We start from the raw sequence: 13633 nt of genomic DNA on the forward strand, positions 1-13633 counted from the left end.
TCATTCACCTCTTGCGCTAGCCTATTGACAATCACCCATCTTCCTCTGTATCGTTTATACATCTAGCTGTTTATGTTTTGCCATGTGCAAATCCATGATTTTTTAAAGCCTGGTTTTCCACTTATATGTCAAATTTGTAATCCATTACATTGCTTTAACCTAAGGCCACTTCATATTTTTGATAGCCTAATATAGGAAGTATTAAAGTTGCATAGAACCTCAGATAAATTGTGTTTTTTATTTGTGGCTTGTAAGAAGCTTATGTATTCTTTGCCAACAACTGGCAACTCAGAAGCATGGGTGAAACCCAATGAAAGTTGCTCTTAGCTATGAATTGTGTTTGCTTCAGTGCCTAACAGTGTGCTTTTACACAGTGGTCTTTCTGCAGATCAGGCTTTCTTCCTTGGGTAGGATAGAGGCAGCAAATACTATTGCTGTGAGAGAAGGATGAAGAGAAAACTGCAAATGGAGTTTGAAGAAATGCTTTCCGTTACCCAGCCTAAATCTTCATTGCAGATTAGAGGATTTTTTTCTTGTTTTTTTTCTTTCCATTTGTTATTGATAATGTTGATTATTACTCCTTTTGCCAGAAATTTTTATCAAGTGGGGGATTGTTTTCTTGTTTCCCTCAATCTTTTCCAAATTGAACCAATTCAACACATTGTAGGTAATTTTAACAATATTTCTTCTAATTTTCTTTTCTGTTTTCTAGATTATTTTACCTTTTTCTTTATGTTCCTTAAAATGCAGTATCAGCAACTGGATGCAGTGTATCAGCTCAGGTCAGTTGGAGTGAAATAATTCTGCTAGACTTCCTATGCTTTGTATAAAATATGCTGGAGCCAACATGAATTGCTTATCCTATTTCAAGGTAACTCTGGTATCTGTTCTTTCCTCCCTCCAATCCCATTTTTTATATAATCATTCTTCTTGAGTACTGTCTCATCCAGATTTCCCATCAGTGCTATTTTCAGCTTTTCTTGAAAATCTTCTTTCTCCTAAATTTAAGTGTGCTAGGCAAATTAGAACTGTGGGGCAGAATTTTAAAAAAGATGCTCCCATTCATCCGTGGTTGTCCTGAAATGTAATTAAGTAACAAATGTTACAATGTCATATGCATAAAAATTTTAGTGACCCATATCCACAGTACTTACGCACCATGGATTAGGTAGTTTTGATGTCACTAACCCGTATTCTGACCTGTATTTCAGATGTTTTAAAATTCTTCTGGGTGAATTATTAGTGGGAATCATAGAATTTCAGAAATATTTGTTATGGGAATCAGCTTTTCAGATAGTTATTTTCTTTGGCTTATCAAAATTAGTATATCTTCTTTTCCCCACAGTCCTTTCCTGGCCCATTAGAAATCACAAAGAGAGAGGACTAACCGTCTCTGACACTGAAACAAAGCTAAGGCACCGTCCAATTCCCATGATAAAACACTAGCAAGTCTTTCATTAACTTTTGTGGAAGTTATTTCAGAGTGAGACCAGTTTTCTCCATTAAATAGCAGTAGGATTATTTCTTTAGACTTGCAGCTTGAACTATATTTGGGTCTGATCCTCTATTTGTTTTTATCCAAGATTCCTGCTGAAGTCAATTACATTTACTGTTAGTGTATTATGCGCTTGGGGATTTTTTCTGTTTGCCATTTTTTTCTGTTTGACAGTTAATTGGTGCGTTATCAATAAATACCTCTTAACGCTATGCTGTCTTGTACTACTTAAAATTCATAATATTTTTAAATTAAAAAGTCATACTTCTTTTTGTATGAACAGAAGGCTTGCTTGGATCATAAATTCAAAACACTTTTCAAACATGTTTATGCGGTTCATTTTGCTTGTCTTTCTCTTGTGGCAGTATAAGAATTATGTGTGTGAACTTTGGGCAACAGAATGAGTGTGTCCCCGACTTCCGATACAAATAGATACCACTCCTTTTCTTTCATCTTTAAATGGGAAAGATTACACTGTGAGCTCATTCACTTACTAATTGAGCAAATATGATAACAAAGAATTTTAAAGCGTGATAAATGAAGCTGTGACCATGTCTGCTCCTTTGTTTGTTTATTCAGCCACTGACAGCAGCATAATCAATTATAGCCTCCCTGGGGGTGCATTTAGTCTGCTAAGAGCTCCATGGGGGAATATATTGTTTCACAAGCAGTCTAGGCTTTCTCATCCAGCCTTTTTAGAAGCTCTGGGTTTCTGTGAAGCTGAAGCTTTGTAAGGATCCTACCTAGGCTGCTTTTTGGCAGAGGTCAATGGAATTAACTGTTTTGATTATTTTTGTAAATTAGGTCTCTACACCTGTTTATATGCAAAGCTGTTCCTCAGAAAGTTATTTCCCCACTTTCCTCTTCGTTTTCCATTGAAGAAAAAAAATGGCTTTGTCCTCAGGGAGAAGGAACAAATTAATTTTTCACTCATCCTGTTTTAATTATCTCTTTCAACTCAGTGATATTTAAAAAATTCTATTTTCTATAAACATACTACTGGGATATTCCATACTGCATGTTAACCTGGGTAATGAAATGTTGCAGTAAATACCTGTTAACTGTGGTTGCATTACATAAAAAAAACCCAGAAAGAAATGATCTTGTCGTTTGTCATCAGGCACGAAAGAGGTGCTCTGTGACAACTTGAGTTTCACATTGAAAAGGCAGGCAGTTTTTATTTTAATTCGTGGTTATGTAATCATGTTAAATGAAGATCAGTCAGCTCTTCAGTGCTAGCTGGTTTTGAGCAGAACTTGTTTTTTGTAAATCACTTCTGTCTATACTGTCTGGCAGATATTTAAGACTTCACAAGGTGCGCAAAGCACTAGAAAATTCTACAGTAATTTACAAAACTTTTCCACTTACTTCTTCCAACCATGTTTCAAAGATTCAGTGGTACCAGCCATCATTTCAGACCTATGGAGGTCAATATTTAGAGCATTAGTTTTCTCTGAGTCGCTAACTTGACCTTTATTTTAATATGAAATGAAAAGGGGAAGAATAATTCTTGGTGGTTAAGAAATGTGGGAAAATATTACTTTCTCTTCTGTTTGTATAAGAGTGATCTGATTCCACTTTTCAGTAAAGCAGCTATATTAGGGACTGTATTTTGTCAACTCTCAAAAAACATTTCATTAAATGATCTTTCATAACTTTCTTGTTTGTTCTCCATGAAGCCCAAGAAGCTGATTTTGATGACATTAAGACATGTGCTATAATTACTTTTATTATACACCATCCTACTCCAAATTCTACTGGAATTCATAAAGTGAAAAATCTTCTTTCATACAGGTTTTGTTTATAAAGTGTTCTATGCCTACAGCATAAAGTACTTTTTCTCTTGCTATCTAATACATTGTAAGAGTACCGAGGAGCCTAAACTAGGTTTGAGGGAACCTGAATAGTATGACATATTTATGGCAACAATGACCCAAGAAAAAGCTGAAATATTTTCACTTTCAGTGTTCTTAGGAAATACCAGTAAGATAATATTTTTCATAGACTTATGGCTTAAGAAATGAATAGATAAACTGTGCAAAATTGGTCCTAAGTGAGTTCCTAAACGTTTCTCTGCACGGATGAGCTCTCAGTATTCATCTGCACATCCATAGCATTTTTAGCGTATGTATGGATTGGCAGTGAATATACTAAAATTAATGGTTAAGTTCAACCAAGGGTTTTCTAAGAACTGTTAATGCAACAGTGAAGGCAGATACAAGGGTTTTAAGGATAGGTCTATCAAAGACGGTATTTGTCAGTTGCTATATGCTCACTCCTGATTTACATGGGTCTTGCTTTGTCTGTTTCAGTAGTCCTGTTCCTCTCAGATTTCATTAATGATTCTGAGGCACAGCAGTGGAAGAATTTTACAGTTAGACTCATATGCTAAGTGGTAGTTTCCATGAAGAACATTTCATGCTAATTTTTTGCAGTAGTGACTGTTTCTGGATTTGTCTTTGACTTGTAATTAATTCTGCAGTCTCTGTTCCAAGAGCCCTTGATATAATCTCTCTGCTTCGTTTTCATCCTACTCCTCTCTTCTTCTTCCAGATGAACTATGATGCGTTTCCTAAAAGGTCCTACAGCTGACTTGTATGTGTCTGAAGCCAGGTTGTTTCAGCAGGACCCCTAAATTATTGTCTTGGTACCTTTGTGCATTTTCAGTTTAGAATGAGAGAGACCAGGGGAAGAGGGGGAAAGAGAACCTAACAAAAACCCCTAGAGGAAAAGTTTGTCAGGTATGGAGCTACAGATGAGCCAGAAGGAGCGACTTTAAAGCAGCTAAGCAAGGACAAGAGCCTAGAGCATTGCCAAAAGGCAATTCTTGCATCTATTTAGTGTCATTGAGAAACATCAGAGAGGAGCTTCAAAGATGGTTTGTCTGAACAGGTTCTGCAAAGAAACAAATTGCTTATTTACAGAAAAATATAAATGGCAATTCTGCCTATAAAGAAATTCTTATTTCTTTTTTGACTGATTACTACTTGATTTGTAGAACTGGAGCTGCTGCCATTTGATCCCTCTTTTCGTTTATGACACAAATTAATTTCTATCCATTTCTATCTGTGAAGCATGTGGTCTTCTAGCCAAAACCCACAAAGACATCCACTTTTAAATCTCAGAAGTATGAAGTCTGTTCCAAACATTTGTATAAAATAATTAGATAAAGAACCAAAAATAGAAAAGTGACAGATTTCTAGAACTTGAACAGTTTTTTTGCAAATGGGCTATTTATGGAAAACTCATAGCCAAATGTTCTACCCTGATGCCTCGCTAAACTGTGTCATGTTTACTGGAAGTCTAAAATCTGTCTCCACTACGCGTTGCATACGTTGTAACTGCTTGTTTGCAGTCTTGTAGGCACAGGGAGGCTTTCTCTCTTGTAGCCTGCTGCTGCGAATAAAGAACTTTGGTGATTTGAGCAGGATGGAAATGTGTGTAAAGTAGCGGTGGATGGGACTTCTTAAGAACCACAGGGAGTTCGTATAAAGGTAGGAGAGTTGCCCAGGACCATGGGTGTTTTCTGGCTTTCTAGGTGGAGCTGGGGCCTTCTCCAGGTGTGGTTTCATGCCTTGTTTAAGTGTGCCCTTGAGGTACTTGGGTTGAGCCGAAGGAGGGAACTGATCCAGCCTAGAAGTAACTTGATAAGAATTTAAAAACAGCAGAAAAAATAGTTTTCAGTTGAATCAGTGCCCTTTGTGATACCCCAAATTCTGCACAGTGTGCCTAGTACCAGGTCTAGTGCCAGTCCAAGGGAGGGTGTTTCCCATAATTAGGTCAGTTTAAAGTAACTGTGAAGCTGCAGCCTGGGGTTGAAAAGATCAGCAGGTTCTCCTCCTTGATAAGGGTTTCTCTCTCATTATCTAGTCTACTAATTTTCCTGAAGGCCTTGCAGACAATACGCAGATTTTGATTGTCTTGTGTCAGCAGCAGGGTCTAGCTTGTGCAGTGAAAACACGCTGGAAGGCTCAGTCCTCTTTCCCTGTCCTTGCCTGCCTGCAGCACCCTGGAACTTCCCTCTGATGCTCCAAGCCTCCTGGTACTGCTCATTAGCACCTTTCTTCTTACTTCTTGACTCCTATCAGCTACCCTATTGCTCCTTAGGTTTTATTCCTGCATCTCACTGCTACTGTAGTTTGCAGCTAGAAGTATTACTGTTGTCAGGGAGCTTGGAGAGTAGCTTTGGAGCTGCAGTTGCTTTTGGAAGCTGAGGTAGTTAAGAACAAACAGGCAAACCAAACCAAAATCACAGAGAAATGTGTTTATTTTTTGTCATGTTGAAATTAAAACATTTCATCAGCTGGATGAATCAAATCAAACAAATGATTTAAGAAAGAGAGTGGGTAACTGGGGAGTTCAGACACTGATTTGGGTCAGTGGTGATAAACTTTAAATCCCAGCTCTGCCTAATTTGAAAATAACAGATTTAATAGAAAAAACAACCACCAAAGCCACCCACCAGTCTGTCTGTCTCTAGTTATCTATCTCAGGCAGAGCTCAAGACTTTTAAGAGTTGATTTTCCAAGAAATGCTTAGAACAGTGTCCCAGGCACAGGGAAAATACCTAAACGGTCTGTCTTCATCTTTCCCTAGAACAAAAGTGGCATCAAAGCCTCACCAGTATTTTGTCCAATCTAAATACAAATTCCTTCTGAAGAAGGGAATCATTAGCAGTACTCACTGGTAGGTGATAGACCTCACAGTGGTTACCTAAGGGAAGCATTTTAAAGCGCCAAGTCATTGCAGATCTTTTGGGAGTTTCTACTGCTTCACCACAGTAGCCTGCTGGCTAATGAGTGTTGGTTCTCTTGCATGAAATACTGTTCGTTATCCTGTCTGTGCTCTCCGGGCAGGAGGAAGAATCTTGGATTTGCGGGAGCTTTGCTTATTGTAAAGATATTGTTTTTTCTATTATATTCCCAGTCTTCTGTGTTGTCAGACCTAGATAGTGATGTCCTTAGCTCCTGTGGAGACAAGTTACTCATATGAGTTTATGGAAACACCATTGGTTAACATTAGCCAATATAAGTAAGGGGATCACAATCTGGCCCTTAAGCTTTGGTTTTTCTTCTTTATAACAACTTATAACACATTTAAAGGAGACATTAGCCCTGGCTAATTCTAGACCTGGGCAAATTCTTCACAACAAATCATTTGCTCTAGACTTTATCTGCTGATCCTGCAATGTTGGGGTGTGGATCCTAATGCCATATTAACAAAATTTTCCTTTATTTTTTTTTTTTTCAGTATTGTTGATCAATAGTGTAATTGTTCTTTCTTGATGTTTAATTCTGAATATAAAAAAAATGAGGGATGTTGTTTTATTAGTGTTAGATGGATGAGTCATGTGGGAGAACTTGAGTTTCCTGACTGCCCAAGTAGGTAGCCATTTTTGGCTTGCATACAGATATAGAACATTTTCAGAGAATAAATTTGTGACTCAGGCCAGGAAAGCATAATCATTCATAAATGTATGGGAAGTAGACAGAAGAAGGGTTGTTAGATTGGTAATAAGGAACCAATTTGAAGAGATCGTTCTGGAAAATCTGCACAATTTGGGCAGTCCTACTTATTACAATGAAATGCAGATTGCATCTATGTGCAGAGCTTCCATACAGCAAATTTGTTCAGGGATCACTGCAAGCAGGATGAATTCCTATTGCACCATTGACAGGGCAGACATACTTTGAGCTAATCTTTAAATTATGCACCTCCTTGAAATTACATTAGTGTAATAATGCAATATAAAGCTCATGAGAACATTTTTCTGAGCAAAATTCTCCCTCAGATTTTCTTAGTTAATAGTTTGGCTTGCTCAGAGACCCTGAACATGGGGTCCCTTTGTGTAGTTGACTGATAGGAGCTGTCATGCTGCCTTTCTCTTTAAAGGGAACACTGCATAATTTCTTTTTATATTTTTAAACTCCAAATAATTTTTAAAGCATGAAAAATAGATGAATTAGAGTCATCCCTGTAATTTGAATGACTCTTGTTTTGACATAAGAATTGCTTAAACGTACTACCCTTCCTTCTCTGAACACTAATGTTGAGTCACTAAAGGCTGTGTGTTATTTGAAAGACCATATGCTTCTGATTAACATGAAGTGTAATGCATTAGAGCTTTTCTGAAGTTGAAGTTGGAGGTACTTCTGTTGTATTTCATTGGAGCTGGCTGGAGAATCTAGTCAAACCAAGGAAATTTTTTTCCCCATGCACCAGCTGATCTGGCAACTATAGCTGCATTAGAGCGCTTAATAAGTGAAAGCACGAGTGGGTTACGGGCTATGCATTAATGCAGATATATTAAAAGTCTTCTGAAGATGTTGGCAGAATTCTCATATTGCTAAATGAAATACAAATTAAGGTTTAATTGCTAAATCCAAATCTCTTCTGTATTATAAAGCTTTTCCTTTTCTCTTACTGTTGTAAGAGAAGTACTAGCGTAGCATATTAAATAAACGTTTCTTCTAGAAGTCATAATGGTACTATATAAGTAGAGCTGCTGAAAAAATATCTTGTAGAATTTAATAGAAAAATATTTAAAAGCTTTGCAGCAGAAGGTTTAATTGTGAGCTGCCTAACGTGCCTGGGCAGGAAATGAATGCGCTACAGTTCCTTCAATGTCCTCAACAGCCTCACAACAGGGAGGGATTATTCCTCCCAGCGCTGTCTTTAAGGCTGTGGAGTGGGCAGGCATGACTAGGAAGAGGGCTGAAGGTCTCCACCTCATCGACTCCCACGACAGTGGGCAGCACAGTTAAGCCTGCTTGCCAGGGAAAATGGTCTACGCTAAATACTAGCAGGAAGAGATGCAGACTGCCGCAGAAAGTGCACGTGCTGAGAGAGAGGACTCGGGTTGCGGGTACCCACAGATGTGGAATTTCTCCAAATCTGAGCACACTGTACGTCTTTTAGATATTTAGGGTGTAGCTTTAAAAGTAGCCTAAATCAGTTTGTTTCATTTCCCTGAAGGCTCTGTTCAAGGAAATAATGATTAAAGTGAAGATGGTGGCTGTGTAGGGTTGGTTTTGGAAAGAATGAGTACATCACTTGTTTTCTTCACTCTTTTTTTTAGAACAGATTTAAAGATCCATTTGCAATTTTTTTTCCTTTGAAATGTATGTGTGACACACTACACACAACTTTTGTTTAGATTTATAAAACTGCTGCGCTTTAGTGAATCTCTAAGGCTTTTGTGCCTCATCTTGATTAACGCAGCGCCCTTCCAAAGAAGAAACTGCCACAAGGTAGAAGCAGAAAACAGGCACCGTACCTGTGTTTCAGTGCAACATTTAACACTGCTATATTAAATTGCAGAGCTACAATCACCTGTTTTTTTCTTTTAATCCCTTTGTGTCTCCAAAAGTGCTTGGATTCTCCTCTTCATCACCTTACTTTCCCTCTTACTCGTCCCCTCTCCCCACACACTTAACTTTACTCTTCCTTTCACTCCTACTTTAAAAGCTCATCACTAGGGATGTGCCGTACAAAACCAGAAGCTTGCTTTGAGGTCAGGGCCCTTGGGCCCCATCCGTGGGTCGACAGGGAAGCTCGAAGGGGAGAAGGAAAAGAGCTGCCTTCTGAATCAGGCACAGGCAGCCTGGCTTTTGGGGGAGAGGGGCAGTAACAGGTAGAAGCAGCGCTTCCTGGGGGTCTTTTTAACGGGGTGTCCCCCTGCCCCTCTCCTTCCTCATTCGGTGAGCTCTTACTTCAGTCTTCTTTGGCAGCATCCACTTGCATACAGCCTTCCATTTGCCTAGGAAAAGGGTGAGTTCATAGATCTTCACTGCCTGGGAACTGGCTGTGTTTCTCGTCATACTTTGAAAGTATGTTTGTGTTAGGTGCCTGCTATGTTGTCAGCTATCAAATACCTACTGGAGTGTGATGAGTAAGGGCTGAGAGAATTTTGAAGGTGGGGGAATGGTGATGGTGAAAGAAAAACCATGTGTATGTTAAACTTGAGTAGCAACTTGGAATTTGTATAATTATGGTGTTCAAGGAGCAAAATAACACCACTCAAGGAATTAATTTTACCTGGAAATAACAGAAGTGAGTTAGAGGAAGTTGTTAATGGAATGGCTAGAGCTAGCTTTGTCACAGAACCACGTCAAAAAATGTTAAATTCCAGTATTTAAAGCAGTACCCATTGGTGCCCAATTCTGTTAACCTTTGAAAATCCCAGCTGAGAGATATGGGATTGAGAGTCTAGAAAGCTGGATTTTATTCTGTGTGACAGTTTTGATTTTACATTTTACAAGTCAACCTCTCCGCAATGGATATAATGTTAATAGGTTTCTAGATTTTTAATTAAACTAGTTATAAAGCTCTCCCAGCTGTTACTGGAGTCCTACATAAAGTTTCAATAGCTTTGAGGTGTGAATTTTCTTTACAAAAGTCTCCTTAACCATTTGTGAAGACATAGTAGTTGTCCATTTGCCTGTTACTTTAGTTCTTTATTATTGCTCCTACCTACCATTTCACTTAGATGGACATTGTGTGTACAGGTTCTTGTGTTCAAGGCTTCTTAACAAGAACCTGCATCACTTGTGCTGTCTTCTGTTCTTTTGACACTGATGTGGTTTCAAAGCATTAGATGGCATGCCACAGTGATTAGTTTACTTATTTTATCCTTGAATTTCTTTTGAATTTGCAGGTGAATTCTGGCTGGTCCTGATGAGTTCTTACAGTTTACTTTTTCAATTTCTTCTGCAATGAAATGTCATTTCGTTTTTGGTCAGATTTTCAGCTGCATCGTCCCTTCATTTATGGAAACCTCCCAAAGATTTTCTGCACTAAATGTGCAAAAAGATTCATCTAGTTTTTGCACAATCACTGTGTCTTCTGTGCATAGTCCACTCTGATGATCCCACAGACTTTGACAGCCTTCCTGCTCTTGATGAAATGATAAGGAAGGTGTGTTATAGCTTACTGTATTGTTGCAACTTGCTCCTTAAACTCTTTTGGGGCCTGTCATAGTGTGTTTTATACAACTAACCTGCCGTGATTTATTTTGCTTGCTGTTATACCAATATGCATATGCCATGATCTTATTTTGACACTGTTTCTGATACCCTAACATGCCGTTTAAACACAATGGCTTTTTTGCTGTTAGTCTTTCAGCAGTATTTTTGAGGTGGGTGGTATATGTTTGCTCTCACCTTCTACCGTGCTGTGCTTACATAACCTTCATGTGCTTGCCAATACTTAATTTTTGATAATTTGTTTTCTTTTAATAAGCTTTCATTTTTAGTTAGATGACCTTTTTAAAATCAGGTGGATTTTGGGGGGCTTTTGTCTATGTAGAGATGTTGAATCTAAATATATCAGGGTCCCTCTTAACAGACTGTCTTCTTGGTAGTAATATTCTTGATGAGGTCCTCAGCATTGCTGATGACTGTGTCACAAGTTGGTTTTCTTTTAGTGGGTTCCCTGTCTAGCCACTCCATGAAGTACAATCTACAGATTAGGTTTGGCACCACAGCATGTCTGAAATAACTAAACCCTTCCATTATTGCTGGTTTTCCTGTGCTACAAATTATTCTAATTTCTCTGGGCATGACAGGGTCACTGTTGCCAAATGACAGAGATAAGATTGTCCTTAATAATATATTTTTCCTGTATTTGGACACGGACTTTCAATTTTGTAGAGATTCTGTGTTATTCATTGCTACACTTCACCAAGCTCTGATTTGGTTCTAAGCTATTTGTAATACGATTTCTTAACACCGTTCCTCTATTGACATAAGTTACCGCATTTTTTCTTTATCCTTTTTGTCCAGGTACTAATGTACTGATAATTGATCTCTTTCCTCCAGTTGTTTGACATGCTTCAAAACATACTCACTTACAAGTAGGTGTTATAGTTTACCCATCTCTTTTTTAACCTTCTCAGCATTTGTATAGAAACACATATACATTTGGTTTGGTTTTCCTTTTCTTTTACCTCTGTTAGGAAATGCTCTCACTGTTTCGTGTTTGACTTGGGCCGATGTCTTTTCTGTCCTTCTGCCTGTGGACAGATGGGGGAAAGGAGACATAAAGTCTCACAACACATATATCTTTCTCTGGGGATTCTCTGCTTCTTTTACAGAGTGTCAATACTCAGATGAATTTTGCACATAGACTGATGAGTGTCCCTGCTTTATTATGGATTTATGTTTATGGGGGGTGGGTGACTCAAATTAATGAAATTTCAGTCAGCTGCTGAAATCCATTCCTGAGTCAGCCTTAGTTAATATCTTTGTTGTAATTGATTTTGAGCATAGTTGCAGATGCTGAGGCTGAAGACTTGCCCTGCAATCTGTAGAAGGCTATGGGACATTGTGAGGCATGCTGCTTGTTGATAGCATTTGATAAATGTTTCGATACTATTCCAATTTCACTTTAGAAATACAAGGCAAGTGATAGAAGGACAAGTGGGACCTGCAGTATTTTAATGAGAAAAGAGACTGTTTGTGTCATTATGCACACTGGCTAGTGAAGAATAAGCCCCCAAACAATAGAGGGTTAAGTGTTCTTCCTTACTGCTTTGCTCTAGAAATTTGACCGAATCGTTTCCTAAAACAATCTTAAAAATTATTGGTAATAACATATCATGGAGAGAATAATGCAAGAAAATCTTCAGTTTTATTTTTGCAGTGAGATGCATAAAGCTATATAGTGAAATAGGATTTTGAACCACAGCAAATCTTGGACTCATATGGCAATCACATTCCCTCCTTTCTCTCACCACCAGATGCTGTTTTACAAGTATGTAACATTTTACATGCAAGCAGAAACAGCTGATTTATTACAGAAATGAGAGAATATTTAACATTCTAGGAGGCTGTAAGGACAACATTAGTACAAATACATCTAATCTTGATCTGATAATAGCAGGCAGATGAACGAAAAATATTCCATATTACATTGAAATTTCTGTAACCTAGTTGCAAATTGTTTTGCATTTAAATTTTGTATGCTTAAATTGATTGCTCCCCCCCCAAAATAAAATTCCTGCTGTGTTGGCACCTGCAAGATAGATAGTGCTCTGTTTTTTGAAAATAAAGGTCTGCATTTTATTGACTACGAAAATTGCAGTATTTCTACTTTTGCACAAGACAGCTAGTTTTCTGAAGCTTCTCTCTCAACAGGTGTGTTATAATGGCTTTGTATTTTGAAAAGGTATCCCTTTCTAAATATATATCTACAAATATTTGAAGTACATTAAGAATGAATACTATACAGAACTATGAAGGAAAAATATACATGAACAATGTTCATACCAGAGCTAAATTTTAAAACCGTATTTTAGCCACCTAAAGAGAAATTGCCTAGGGAGACCTGAATCTTAAAAAAACCACCCCAATGTTGCTTTAAGAACATCCATGACCTCATTCAATTTGATGGAATTAAGCAGGGCTATTCATACCACTAAGATTATACTGTGTCTAATTTAGATGAATGGGTGATAAGAGACTTCACTCATAATTTAGGGATCGATTTTGCTCCTGTGAAGTTAGGTGTGGTTGCCTGTCCTTTCCTCTCCCACATACCTCATGCCAGTAGTATACCTCTGGAGTAGAAGTTACAGTGCTCATGTTAGGATTTGGAACCCTAGCTATAAGCATATAGGGTTGTATCTTTTTATGCGTATTGGCATTCAAAAGAAGAAGTTCTGTCTGGATTATAGTGCCTTGAAGTTATCTGGAGATATCATTTCATGGTATTTAATTGTCATTAATAAGCAGTGGCTCCTGTTTTTAGTATATGTAAGATGTATAAAAATATGTTTACTTAGAATATGTTAATCTATGGTGTATCTATATGTGGCATAAAGAGAGTCACTTATCTTTTTAGTGAAAAATAGCTTAGATGAGACAGTATTAGTTTTTGTAAGATGGTTTTTTAATAGGATAGCCAAAAATGTGACTGATCTCATATATGTGTTTTATAAACAAATAATTTATATAATGTTATTTTTCTTCTCTTGTTACTCTAGTATGGAGGCATTCATGCATGGATTGTTAGAATAACAGACATTACTTGACGTAAATATGCCTTTATCTGAACATTGGCTATGCCTGTAAACTTGCATGCTATTTGTGTCTAGTTTACATACACTTCTCTTTGCCAACCATAAAATAAATAGATTTT

The 13633-nt window shown here is 37.6% G+C and overlaps 2 protein-coding genes across 3 annotated transcripts in view; one reads left to right on the forward strand and one right to left on the reverse strand.

Moving 5' to 3' along the window:
• CTNNA3 (catenin (cadherin-associated protein), alpha 3) overlaps window positions 1–13633 on the forward strand; it is a 529775-nt gene that overhangs the window by 199530 nt on the left and 316612 nt on the right. The gene's annotated exons all lie outside the window — the stretch shown is intronic.
• The window catches only part of LRRTM3 (leucine rich repeat transmembrane neuronal 3), an 89741-nt gene that overhangs the window by 54219 nt on the left and 21889 nt on the right, over window positions 1–13633 (reverse strand). The window lies entirely within an intron of this gene.

This window comes from Haliaeetus leucocephalus, unplaced genomic scaffold (assembly GCF_000737465.1).
Source record: "Haliaeetus leucocephalus isolate CR32 unplaced genomic scaffold, Haliaeetus_leucocephalus-4.0 Scaffold687, whole genome shotgun sequence".
Classification (NCBI taxonomy): Eukaryota; Metazoa; Chordata; class Aves; order Accipitriformes; family Accipitridae; genus Haliaeetus; species Haliaeetus leucocephalus.